The sequence below is a fragment of the Lissotriton helveticus genome, chromosome 12, assembly GCF_964261635.1.
Source record: "Lissotriton helveticus chromosome 12, aLisHel1.1, whole genome shotgun sequence".
In the NCBI taxonomy this organism is placed as follows: Eukaryota; Metazoa; Chordata; class Amphibia; order Caudata; family Salamandridae; genus Lissotriton; species Lissotriton helveticus.
Window position 1 is genome coordinate 781,368,163 of NC_136073.1, and position 13,224 is coordinate 781,381,386.

At 41.2% G+C, this 13,224-nt stretch overlaps 1 long non-coding RNA gene across 1 annotated transcript in view; it reads left to right on the forward strand.

Annotated features, from left to right (window-relative positions):
• Window positions 1-310: 310 nt before the first annotated feature.
• The window catches only part of LOC144798499 (uncharacterized), a 61,453-nt gene continuing 48,539 nt past the window's right edge, over window positions 311-13,224 (forward strand). Inside the window, exon 1 of the long non-coding RNA XR_013603555.1 lies at window positions 311-428. This is a non-coding gene — a long non-coding RNA (uncharacterized LOC144798499). The remainder of the gene's footprint in view (window positions 429-13,224) is intronic.

Consider the following 13,224-nt stretch of genomic DNA (forward strand, 5'->3'; position numbering starts at 1 on the left):
ATAGGCAGCTGAAAGATGATCAGTAAATATTTGTGAAGGGCCTTGCAGTGTGCAAGAACAGTGCTTCTAAGTTTTTAGTAACTTTTGATCCTTTGGAGCTAAAGACATGTTTTTATTTGTTTGTTAAAAGCTGCAGATTATGCAGCAGAGAATGGGATAAGCTGCAAATGCCAAAAAGTTACCTGACAGTGCCAAACTGGCAGGGGCACGGCCAGCAGAAGCACAGGCATGTTGTATGCAAGCCCTCAAAACACAACCCTGGGTTTCAACTTGCCTGGCATCTTGTGTAAGTGAATTCCCCCTGAGGTAATCGAGCTGCGTCAGTAATTACTGCAAGGGGCATGGCGTGCCAACAGATACATTTACTCACTTGAACAGCGCCACTGTTTCACACAGTGCGGGACTCTTTCACAAACTTCATTAACAAGGTAAGAACTATTTTGTTTTACTTCAAGGAACCTGTCGCCCGAAGCTGCTGCTCAATTTGTGTCCGTGATTGAAGGTGCTGAGCTGCAGCGGTTTTTGGGAACTAGGACTTATTTTTCAGCGTTCCACTGAGACCCAGAGACAGGAAGAGAAAGGCAAAAAAAAACGGTTAAAGGAACGGAAGGGGAAACAATTAAATACTAGCATTTGTAAAGCGCACAGCTACCTCCAGAGAGGTGTCCCAGCGCTGGGGGCCATGGGGGAGATCAAGCGAGCTATTGCCCAGAGTCACATGGTGCTGGGCTAACCCACCACTGGGGATCGAAGCGTGAACCCCTTGGTCTGGAGTCAGGCGGCACCCTGGCCGCTGCGCCACACCTCTTCCAGAGAGAAAAACATGAACAAAAATAGACAGCAAGGATTAAAAAAGAACCTGCAAGAGTGGGAAAGAAAGTGCAGAGTGGTGTAAGAAATAGGCATGACTTCTACACAAGACGAGGCAGCTTTGTTAATCAAGCATTGGCAAATGCATTAGGTTTCACCTATGCGATTCATAATAAGCTGTTTTGTGCTCTAAGTTGTAGCTTGCTGAGTAGTTGTACCATATAAGTTACAGAAAGTCTGTTAAAGTGTTATGACTTGTTTATAGCCAATATATTGTGCTCTTACTAGTGGTATTGTGCAGGTAAGTAATAGCAAAATGTTGAAAAATGAAATGAAAGGGAAATAAATGAATTAATTGATGTATTAGCAATATTATGTGTTTAGAGGAGTTCTGACAACTTTTGGGCCTGGTACCACTGCACCTGCTGCGCCATTCAAATCATGCTCCTAGTGCCTGCAAGATAATTGCATTTGTGACTGGCTGTTTAGTAATAAAATATAGCAGTATTTGGTGTTTAGAGGAGTTATGACAACTTTTGGACGCTGTGCCACTGCACCTGCTGCACCATTGAAATCATGAACCTAGTGCCTGCAAGGTAACTACACTTGTGACTGCTTATTTCACAGTTAAATATAGTATTATTTGGTGTTTAGAGGATTTCTGACAACTTTTGTCCACAGCACCTGCAGCACCATTCAAATCATGACCCTATTGCCTACTAGATAAATTCACTTGTTACAGTCTTGTTTAGTAGTAAAATGTAGCAATAATCTGAGTTTAGTGGGGCCCCCAGAACTTTTGGCCCTAGTGCAACTGCACCTGCTGCACCATTCATATCAAGTCCCTTTTAACGTCAAGGTAACTACAATTGTGACTACCTGTTTAGTAGTCAAATATATCAATAATATGTGTTTAAAGGAGTTCTGACAACTTTCGGGCCCGGTGCTACTGCACCTGCTGCACCATTCAAATCATGAGCCTGTTGTCTGCAAGGTACCTGCACCTGTGGTTGTCAGTTTAGGAGAAAATATATCAATATTAGGTGTTTAGTGGGGTGCCTGGAGCTTTTGATTCCGGCGCCACTGCGACTGCTGCACTACTGAAATCATGACCCTATTGCTTGATAGAGAACTGCACTTATAACTGCCTGTTTAGTTGTAAAATTTAGCAATATTAGGTGTTTAGAAGAGTTCTGACAACTTTTGGGCCCCCGTGCCACTGCACCTACTGCACCAATTAAATCAAGCCCCTTTTGACTGCAAGGAAACTGCAATTGTGACTGCCTGTTTGGAAGTAAAATACAGCAATATTAGGTTTTTAAAGGATTTATGACAACGTTTTGGCCCAGCACCACTGCACCTGCTGCATCATTCAAATAATAACCCTGTTGCCTGAAAGATAACTGCACTTGTGACTGTCAGGTTTAGTAGTAAAATATAGCCTTTTTTGTGTTGAGTGGAGTTAGGACAACTTTTGGCCCCAGTGCCACTGCACCGGCTGCACCAATTAAATGAAGCCCTTTTCAACTGCAAGGTAACTGCAATTGTGACTGCAATATCGTGAAGGGGAAATGCCCATTCATACTAACATCTGCTCCACTGGATACATTTATAGCCTGCTCTCTAGAACTGGGTAACTTGAACTTCTGTGGCCTTGAGATCCCAAAGGGGTTCAATAACATCAGGCTAGCATAGAGTATGTACTACTGATGCATACGGTTACTGGTTCAGCTCACACTGCGCCTTGGGCAGAAGTCATGCCAGGGATTTGGGACAGGTCACAAAACGTTTCTGACTGGTGCTATTTCATGTCCTTTGTGGCAAGTGAAGGTACTACTTGCTCCAAACACATTTTACTACTGCATTTTGAAAGCAGGACTATGGGAGGTGGTAATGCATGTTAAGAACATTTGTATATATTTAGTGTGTGCCAATTTTGTTGTGGCAGTAAGGTGCTTTAATATTTTTGTGCTGCTGTGTTTATGCGCTGCATTATTGCAATGTGATTTTAATGTATTGTACTGCAATTGTGTTGCATTCTGTTTTGACTATTTTGGAGAATTGGAAAAAAATACCTTGGCTTTTATATGTTTCCAACTTCCTAATGGATTTGAACTGCGCATCTTATTTCACTGAACCGTCTTTATTATCAGACATCAGTAGAAAGGCGTTCAAAGCTCTCTGCCTAAATCATCTGAGAGATCTCCACCTTTTAAATGAAGTATCAAAGCCAACTAATGTGCAAATACTTATGGTTCAAACCTCCCCTGGTATTCAGCCTTACTTAACATTCTTTCTATCTAATCACGAAAAATTTGTTCTAACTAGATTTCGTTTTAACTCCTTTTTTCGCCTTGTTACCTTCCCAAATGAGCTAAACTGGTCACATGACCTGGCAAAATGTCCGTGTGATGGTGTATCATCACAATCGACCATCCACCTCACCTTGTTCTGTCGCTACTATGAATAATCTCGCAAGCGCTGGATCATCCCACTTCTTCGAATAATGGGGTTGAGAACTTGTCGGCCAGCTTTTCTGGCACTCCAGATGTTAGACTCACCATATGTAGCCAAATGTGTAGCTCTTTTTCTAAAATCATGTTTGAGAGTACCTAGTAACATAGGGCTCCCTTCCCCTTGATTTGTTGTAAATTGCTGTCTTACCGATCGACTTGTAAATACTGTTTTTTAACCATGTTTTAAACACTATCTCGTTTTTACTTGTATTATAACCCTGTGTTTTTAATTATTCATTTGATTTTTATGATGTACTTTTCATGATTCAACTGATTGTTAATCGAATAAAAGTTTTGAATACGAATAATACGACTATTTTGTTCAGATGTTCTCTGTTGTGTTTGGATTGTTTTATGATGTTGCTTTGTGTAGGTCATTACGTTATGTTCTGTTGTTTACTTTAGATATGTCAACATATGGGGCTACATTAAAGGCAAAACAGCAGCACATGCCCTGAAAGGTTCTGTGACAATCAACTAGTAACCACTATCTAAGATTGTAAAATAGCATTGTTCCAGCTCCTCAACTACTTAAGACAAGGGCAACCCAAAACTGTGGCAGAGACTGAATATAAACTTAGCTCACTTTGGGCCTGATGTACTAAGCCATTTAGCGTTCAAAAAATCTGTGATTCATTAAACCACAACTGGCTTTATACTATATGCTAAATTTATTTTGCGTTTCAGTAAGTGGTTGCTGAATCACACAATGGGTATAGAAGTGCATAGCGAATCGCAATTTGGAACGGGCGTGTTCAGGATGTCCCTTCCAAATTGTGATTCCCTATGCAATGTATCAATGTATCAATGGTTTGTGTCTGCAAATTGAGTCACAAACCCATTCACCAAAAGGAAGGGGTCCACTTAGGAACTCTTCCATTTTGTGAATGCCCAAAAAAAGTTTGTTGGGGAGTATAGGCAGTGGTCCACAGAAGCTCTGCGAACTCTCAAACCTTAATAATAAAAATAAGCATTTTTCTTTAGGAAAAATAAGCTGTATTACAGAAAAAAACATTATTTAACTTAAATTACAAACATGGTGGTCTGTTGACCCCAGCAGGTCACCACTGTTGTGGTGGCAGAAATGTGCAACATATCATCTTAATATTTATGAGGCAGATTGGATTGCAAGCCACTCCGAATGGTGATTTTACAAATAGATGTAACAGTATATTTCACTGGAGTCATTAACAATGTGTGCCCAATTTGCAACCACTTTTAAGAATCTAATCTGAATATACCTGGCCCTTTATGTGAAACGGCCCACTGCAGTGACTGGATCAATGTGTGCGACTCCAACAGTGAAAGAGCTGCATCACCTTCTCTCCAAGTCTGTTCATGGTCTGGCTTGACAGTACAGCTGTCGCCAGACAATTCCATGAGCATCACTAGAGTAGAGGTTTGGCTCCACCCTCATGTTGGGAGCCAGGAGTATATGTTTTAAATGGGCAGAGGTTGTGTGCTTCCACAAAAAAGTGCGTGCCCCCCACGCAGCTGTAATAATTTTTTTATTTCATCAGGTGCCTCAGCTCCAACGTTCGAGGGAACACACGGCACTGTAGTGCTATAAAAGAGTCTTAAATAACTAGAACATTTCTGGTGTTTTTTGTCTGGCAGCAGGACACTACTGAGGAGGGCAGTCACTAATCTACATGGATATTTAGGTCTGGCTTGACAACTCTCTCTTGGCCTTTTAACCAACACCAATATTATTCTACAGTTCTTTGCTTCCATACCAAATACATAACCATGCCTATGCTATTTACTTGTAACACTTCACATTACCATGTTTATTTTATTTATTTATTTATTTTTCTTATAGAGTTGTGTAGATCGTGAACTGAACCCAAAGGTTTCAGCGCGCTTTACATAGATGGCAAAGTCACAGTTACAAGAGTTAAACATGGGGTAACTACAAACATGTGGCAGGCACAATACATAGCAACAATATACACGAGAGGGAAAAGATAAATACTAGCAGTTGCAGGAGTTGCATGTGGAATAAATGCACAGCCACAATATACACAGGAAGTAAACAGTAGCAATAGCTTGAGTTACATATGGAGTAAATGCAGTTACATGGGGTAAACACAGATTCATGCTAACAGACGTATAAGATGGATAGTAGGAAAAGTGGCCCATGAGGTTCTGAGGTAGTTACACTAGGGTGTGTCTACTTGGAAACGGTGTATGCAACGTTGTGCATGGGGGTATATGATAAACGGTAGCAGTTGCACGATTTACATATAGAGTAGGCGTAGAATGTGCAAAGGAGCATATAGGCACAAATACATAGTCCCAGCATACACAAGGAGTGTACAGTAAACAGTAGTAGTTGCTCGAGTTACATAGAAGTATATGTCGTTACATGGGCCGAGCTCAGATACATGGCAACAGAGTAAGTTAGAGGTATAAAATGAACAGTAAGAGATGTGGGCAGTGTAGGTTTGAGGTAGTAACGGTAGGGTGTGTCAACGTAGGAAACAGTGCATGCAGCAGTATACATGGTAGAGTACAGATACATGATAACAGAGTATACGGTGGATACTAGGAAATTAATATAACCATGGTATAAGACACCCTAGTGAATTGCATTTATGTGCATGAGCTGGTAAATCCTACACTACAGACAGTACGTTTTGACCCATCATAGGTATATGCACACAACTTTGCTGAGCTGCGCTTATGTTTAGTGTGTGTACAGGGTGGTGCTGGGGACATGCACTCCTTGAATGGACAAACTGCTTGCCTATACTCACCATAAAATATAATTCCACTGTTGCACATATGGCAATCAGATATCACACTTGAGCACTGCAAACACTGAAATGTCCCACCTATGGAATCAGAAAACTTGGACGCTATGACATGCTACTACTAAGTGTGGGTAACATCATATAATTTGCGAGAAAGTGTCACTCAAAGGGGCTTATTTATGAGCCCTTGCAACGCTTTAAAGCCGCTGGTGCGTTACGTTTTTATGACGCACCGGCAGTGTAAAAATTGGCCCATTGCACCCTAGTTACAAAGGGACGCATCTAGGCAGATGGGTCACTTTGTAAACCCCTGCGCCACAATTTACCTGTGCCAGGTATAATGCGTGCAAGGTGGGTGTCCCCCTGCATGAAAATCTCATTAGAAGTGGCACATTGAAATCTATAATCAATCAATCAATCAGTGGTTTATATAGCGCGCTACTTACCCGTGAGGCTCTCAAGGCGCTGTAGGGGGTGGGGGGGAGGCAGCTCACGATCATTCAAAGAGCCAGGTCTTGAGGTCCTTCCTGAATGTGTGCAGGGTCGGGGAGCGTCTGATGTTAACCGGGAGCTCGGTCCAGGTTCTGGCTGCGATGTGGGAAAAAAGATTTCAGTAAGCCACTTCCAGGACGCCATTGTGTCAAAACCTTACGCCTGCCTCACGGCATGCATAAGGGGGATGCAGTGCATTAAGGATAGGCCTCCCTCACGCATTCCTGGAGTTGCGTCATGCTTGTGACAAAGCTCCAGCAATGCGTTACTTTTGCGGCGACAGATACGTCAGGATTCCTGACTGATCTATCTTTCCTTGCGACATGAAGCGCTGTACATTAAATTCGGCGCATCCATCGTGTTGCAAGGAGGGTGCAGTGAAAACTGTTGCATTGTTGTTTTGGCGCAGTGATGTGACAGGTTTCATAAATGAGGCCCTGTAATAAATTCAGCAAAAACGTAGGTTGTAGTTGATGGTTTATTAATAAGCAGCACAGCAACAGATGATGACAGCCAGCCAGCGCAGAGCAGCAGAACAAACTGACACTGATGGCTTGCAGAGAACTGGAGTTCTAATGGAACTGTAATAATCTAAAACATAACAAGGAGCATTTAAAGGTACCGAAATAAAATACAATATAATGAAAATGTAACACATCTCCCCCAATAGGAAAAGAAAGAAAGAAAGAAAGAGAGAAAAGAAAAAGGAAAGAAAAGAAACAAGGAGAGGAAAGGAAGAGGAGAGAAAACTAAGACACAAAGTCAGTAAATCTACTTGGCACAGATATTGGACGAGAAGAAGACTTAACTCTAGAAGCAATAGAATCAATACACTTGTGTTGAGGCACAGAAACAGAATAATTGTGAAAATCCGGACATTTAGCAACTCGCCTAATGTTCCACAATTTGCCATCTTGTGTGATAACACTGTTAGAAAAAAGCTTAACTACTTTCATGGGCTTACCAAACTTAGCTGAACACTTGGTAAGAAAGCCTGGCTTCCTGATTCTGATCCAGTCACCCACCGATAAATTGGAACCTTTAGTGTTCCACTTAGCGTCATACCACTCTTTAGATTTAGCCTGTTTATCCGCAATCTTGTGAGCAACCTCATCAATGACTACTTCAGAGAAAGGCTTACCAGCACATTTCTCTTTAATCCACCAAGGACAGATATTAGAGGCAGGATCACGTCCTTTAAGAAGACGGAAGGGACTAACCTCAGTGGTTGAATGTGGGGTTATGCGATACAACCAGAGTTTTTCTCTCAAAACATTTTTCCAATCCGCGCCAGACTTAACAATATGAGAAATGAAACCTTTTAAAACTCTATTGAAACGCTCAACTAAACCATTTTCATGAGGTTCATAAACAGAGACAGTATGATGAAAAATGTTCTGTCGTTTGAGAAAATCCCCCATTTCTAAAGAAGTTAATTGTACCCCATTATCAGAAACAAGGGTTGAGGGGCAACCTTCTCTAGAAAACACTTCTTTAAAAAATGCAATTACATTTGATGTTGAAGCCGTAGAAACAAATTTGACCTCAGGCCATTTAGAGTGGTAATCGATGAGAACAAGGGCATAACGTGAATTAGCTGGTAAACACATAAAAGGACCAGAGATGTCAAACGCTATTTTTTTCCAAGGATCAGTTGACCAAGGTGTGGTTTTCAACGGAGGCACATTAACTTTTAACATTTTCTCACTACCCATACAATCTGAACACTCCCTGACCTTCCGATCAACCATGCGATCCATGCCTGGCCACCAAAAATAGTTCCTTATTAAACGCTTCATTGCAGACATACCTGGATGCATTCTGTGAGCCAAATCTAAAATGACACCTTGCATTGGAAAAGGAGGGACACATTTTCCAGACTTGAAAACAAAATTGTTCTCTAACTCTAACTCATCATACACTTTAAACATGGGCATGAAATCTTCGGTTACATTTTTCTTGTCGGGCCAACCTTCTAAAATGTACTTTCTAATTGTCTGTAAAGAAAGATCTTGTTTATCTGCAAGAGCCCAAGATTCCTCAGAGATGTCCTCAAACGTACCCAACAACACATCTTGTACAGATGTGACCACATCAGTATCATCAAAATTATTATTTGAGGACATTTGGCAAGGAAGACGAGACATAAAATCAGCAATGACATTTTTTTTTCCAGGTACATATTCTGGTGTGAAACAGTACTCCTGTAACCTAGACGTCAATCTGGCAATGCGTGCAGTTGAATTCCACCCCCCACCTGGAGAAAGAATATTCACAAGGGGTTTGTGATCTGTTTTTAAAATAAATTTACTACCCCACACATAGTTCCTGAAATGTTCAATTGCCCAAACGCAAGCTAAAAGTTCTTTTTCTATGACAGCATATCTGCGTTCACTATCATTCAAAGTCCGTGAGGCAAAACAAACATTCCATTCTTCTTTCCCAGATCTCTGAGATAAAACAGAACCAATACCATACATGCTTGCACCAACAGTGATAATACATGTCTTGTTTAAACAGAAAGGCTTAAGTGTTGGAGCATGTAAAATCTCCAATTTTATATTTTCAAAAGCAGTTTGCTGTTCAGTACCCCATACAAACACATTACTTTGTCTGGGAAGTTTCCTAAGCGGCTCCATTTTTGCTGCAAAATTATTGACAAATTTACTATAATACTCGCACATGCCTGCGAAGGAAAGCAACTGTTCCTTGTTGGATGGGGAAGGAGCGTTGGTAATACCCTCAACATTGGATCTTCTTGGTACAACACCATCACCAGATAACGTGTGACCAAGATATTCAACAGAGTCCTGAAACAGTTTACACTTATTAGACTTAAGTGTAAGACCACTTTTCCTCAGTTTCTCACACACGCAACGCAAATGCGAAACATGTTCTTCAGCGTTAGTAGAGAAAATGAGGATATCGTCCTGGAAACATCTGACAAATTTATCAACATCCCTGAAAATATTAAACATAACCCTTTGAAAGACAGAGGCTGCAGATGCCAAACCAAACAGCATCCTAGTATACTGATATAGGCCCTGAGGAGTGATGAATGCGGTAAGACACTTAGAATCCTCAGTCAAAGGGATTTGATGATATGCAGACCTCAAGTCGAGGGTGGAGAAGACTTTTGCTCCCTCCAACATGGATACAACCTCATTTATGTTGGGAAGAGGATGACAATCCACAATAATAGCAGTGTTTAAAGCTCTTAGGTCGACACACATCCTCAAACTTTTGTCAGGTTTCCTCACCAAAACAATGGGAGAAACCCATTCTGCTGACTCAATAGGTTCAATGATCCCTTCCGAAACTAAGTCATCCAAATTTTTTTTAAGTTCTTCTCTGACATTTATTGGCACGCCCCTTAACCTCTGTTTAACTGGAGAGACATCCTTTTTAAGTTTTATCTGATGAGAAAATTTTTGTATCATACCCAGCTTGTCAGAAAAAAACATCCTCAAATTCTGATTTAACCATGTCAGCTTTTTTTTGAGACACTATTGAGGAAACATAGTTGCCCTCAAACGTACTATCCAGAGAAATAGGATCCTTAGAGCGTGGATTAAGTATTATTCCAAATTTCCACTGGTCTTTCCAACCTACAATATTAACACCTTTTACTGCCACATATAATTTTACTTTAACACACCTAGATCTAAAAATAAGATCAACTAGAAAAAAACCTAACACATCAATCCTAGTACTGTTAAAACTCAAAGGAGAGATATCAGGTGGCACAATGTTGTTCAAATTCAGAACTGAACCTAAGCGTTCCTCAAAATAGTCCTTAGTAACTATCGTCCACGGGGAACCTGAGTCTGCCATGAGCTCAATTTTTAAACCCAACACAAACATTTCACAAATCGGCTTTTTGATTGGACACTCCTCCAAACATGCATTAACACAACTAAAATCTTCAGAGAGATAAACAACAAAACCTTTTTTATCGTCAGAACAAGACGAACTAGAAGCACAAGAGCAATTGCATGTTTTCACACTATCTTCAGATGCATAGGCTATTTTGTTCCTAGTATTTTGCACAAATTTCCTGACATCTCTACAAACAGTAGAAAAATGACCCAGTCTGCCATATTTTTTACATTCTTTGTTAATGGCAGGACATCCAGCATACGAAGCAAAATGTCCCTTACCCCGACATCTGTAACAAGTAACATTTTTGTCAAATCTTTTAAACTGCCCAGAACTATTAGCTTTGGACAAATTTTGTGAGAAATGTGAATTTTCAGCAGTTTGACCATCTGTCTGTTTAACTAAACAAACTTCATCAAGAGACTCAGATTTTTGTTCTGAATGTTTTTTAACAGTTAACATCCATTTCTCTGATTGTTCTAGTGATTTGGCTATGGAAATTGCTTCAGATAATTTTGGATCCCCCAACTCCCACAGCCGTTCTTGGGTTTTCCTATTCTTGACATGAACAATAATCTGGTCTCTTAACATTTCATCACACATACTGCCGAAATTACAATGTATAGATAATGATCTTAGTGCAGTGATGAAATCATCAAAAGACTCCAAATCATGTTGTGCACGTGTATAAAACTTATACCTATTTAAGGCAATATTTGACACTGGTTTAAATCTTTTCTCTATTCTGAGTAATGCTTCCTTATATACATTTGAACCATCACTCTCGCCCTCTGCAGGCACGATGGGTGGTAACGCCCTGAATACCATTTGCCCTTCTGAACCTAAGCAATGCAGTAATATACTCTTTTTTCTTTCGGACCCCATACGTTCACCATCGATGGCCTTCATGTAATTGAAAAAATCTTCCTTCCACCGTGTCCAAGGAATGGGAGGATCACCTTTATTTTGAAGAAACTTTTCTGGAGGATCAAACTGCATGTTCTTAAGGTGATAGATAAATAAGAACTTCAAATAATAAATTGCAAAAGTAGATAACGAAAGTTGAGTTCTAATGGTGTCACTTTGTAAAAAAAACAATGAGTAAATGGCCCAGTAAATAAAACTGTCAATAAAATGAATAAAGAACTATGAGGATACCAGAGTTGTAGTGGGAATCATCGATGTTCCAACAGTTTGTTGAAAGTCATATTCCAAAAAGTACATTCCAAAACTGTACCAAACTTACTTCCACTGGACTTGTAGATAATTCTACCTTAATATGTGAGGAGAAGAAGAACACACGATCATTTCAGTAGAAGCGTCAATTACGATTAGTTGGCACTCGCGATTCGCTGCGTAACCATAGAAACCAAAATCACTAAATGGCTGCCGGATACGCGATTACGCGATGCGCATTCACGTGATGGACGTGATGACGGAATGCGAGTCCTTTCTCCGTGAGGTCGCTGAAGGTGCTTACGCACTAGACGCTGAAAGAAAGAAGAGTCCACCAGTCTGTGGTGCAGTGGAACGTCCACGAGGATGGTCCGCGAGACTTCGGGTACGGCAGGTGCAGCGGCAATCAAAAATAAACACCGACTGGTAAGATCCTCTTAAATTTGTATAAAATGGCTTCACTCACTGTTGGTTCGAACGAAATTTCTGGGATTTTCGGTGATTAGCGAAGATAAATGCAGGCAAAACAAATCTTTAGTCCATAATGATGGCTCCAGTTCAATTCAAGTTCAGTCACTGAAAATATAATAAATTTGTTGAAATGGGGTTCCACACCTGTGCTGCTTGATAGATGGTTCACCTCGTCGCCAAAATTTGTAATAAATTCTGCAAAAACGTAGGTTGTAGTTGATGGTTTATTAATAAGCAGCACAGCAACAGATGATGACAGCCAGCCAGCGCAGAGCAGCAGAACAAACTGACACTGATGGCTTGCAGAGAACTGGAGTTCTAATGGAACTGTAATAATCTAAAACATAACAAGGAGCATTTAAAGGTACAGAAATAAAATACAATATAATGAAAATGTAACAGGCCCATTGCTGTTAATGTCACTCACAATTGCACTGAAGATATGAAAAAGTGCCCCATAACCAATATGAAACCTTGACAGCTATGGACGGGGCTACACAAGGCTGACAGCCCGCACAGCATCAAGGGATAGAGGGAGGGAGTATATTGACCCAGACAGTAAAAGTGAGTCTCTGCAGCTAGCCCTGGACCCTGCCACCATCCTGCAGGCAGATTTCGGTGTCGAGCAGGCAGATGTAGCAAGACTGGACTTACTACTAGCCAAGAATTAGTTGAGTGTGTATGTAGGTCGTGACAGTCAACAATGCGCCACTCGACGGCGTTGAAGCAGAGAGACTAGGGTATCGGAATCCGGACGGTCATCAGTGCGCAGGACGTCGCCATTGAGAAAGAGAGATTTGGGTTGTGAAAGCTAATCAGGCGTCGGTGCGCGGCTGGTATCAATGCAGAGAGACCTGGGCAGCGGGGATGGGGGCAGCTGACAAGTGCTGGTGACAGGGGAACAGAAAGTCGTCCTGATGGAGTAGCCAGACAGCAGAGGAGTAACAGGCTTAACCTGGGGAACACCATCGGCTCCCTCTTTCAAGATGTGGCAGTCTTCTAAATGGAGGACCGACCCCGTGGCAGGGAATCTCGCGGAGTGGTGTCAAAGGGCTCCATGGGCAGCTGTTTGTCACCACTGGTCCCAGAATTCGTCTCGCCGCTGTAGGTCGGGCTCGGGGCAG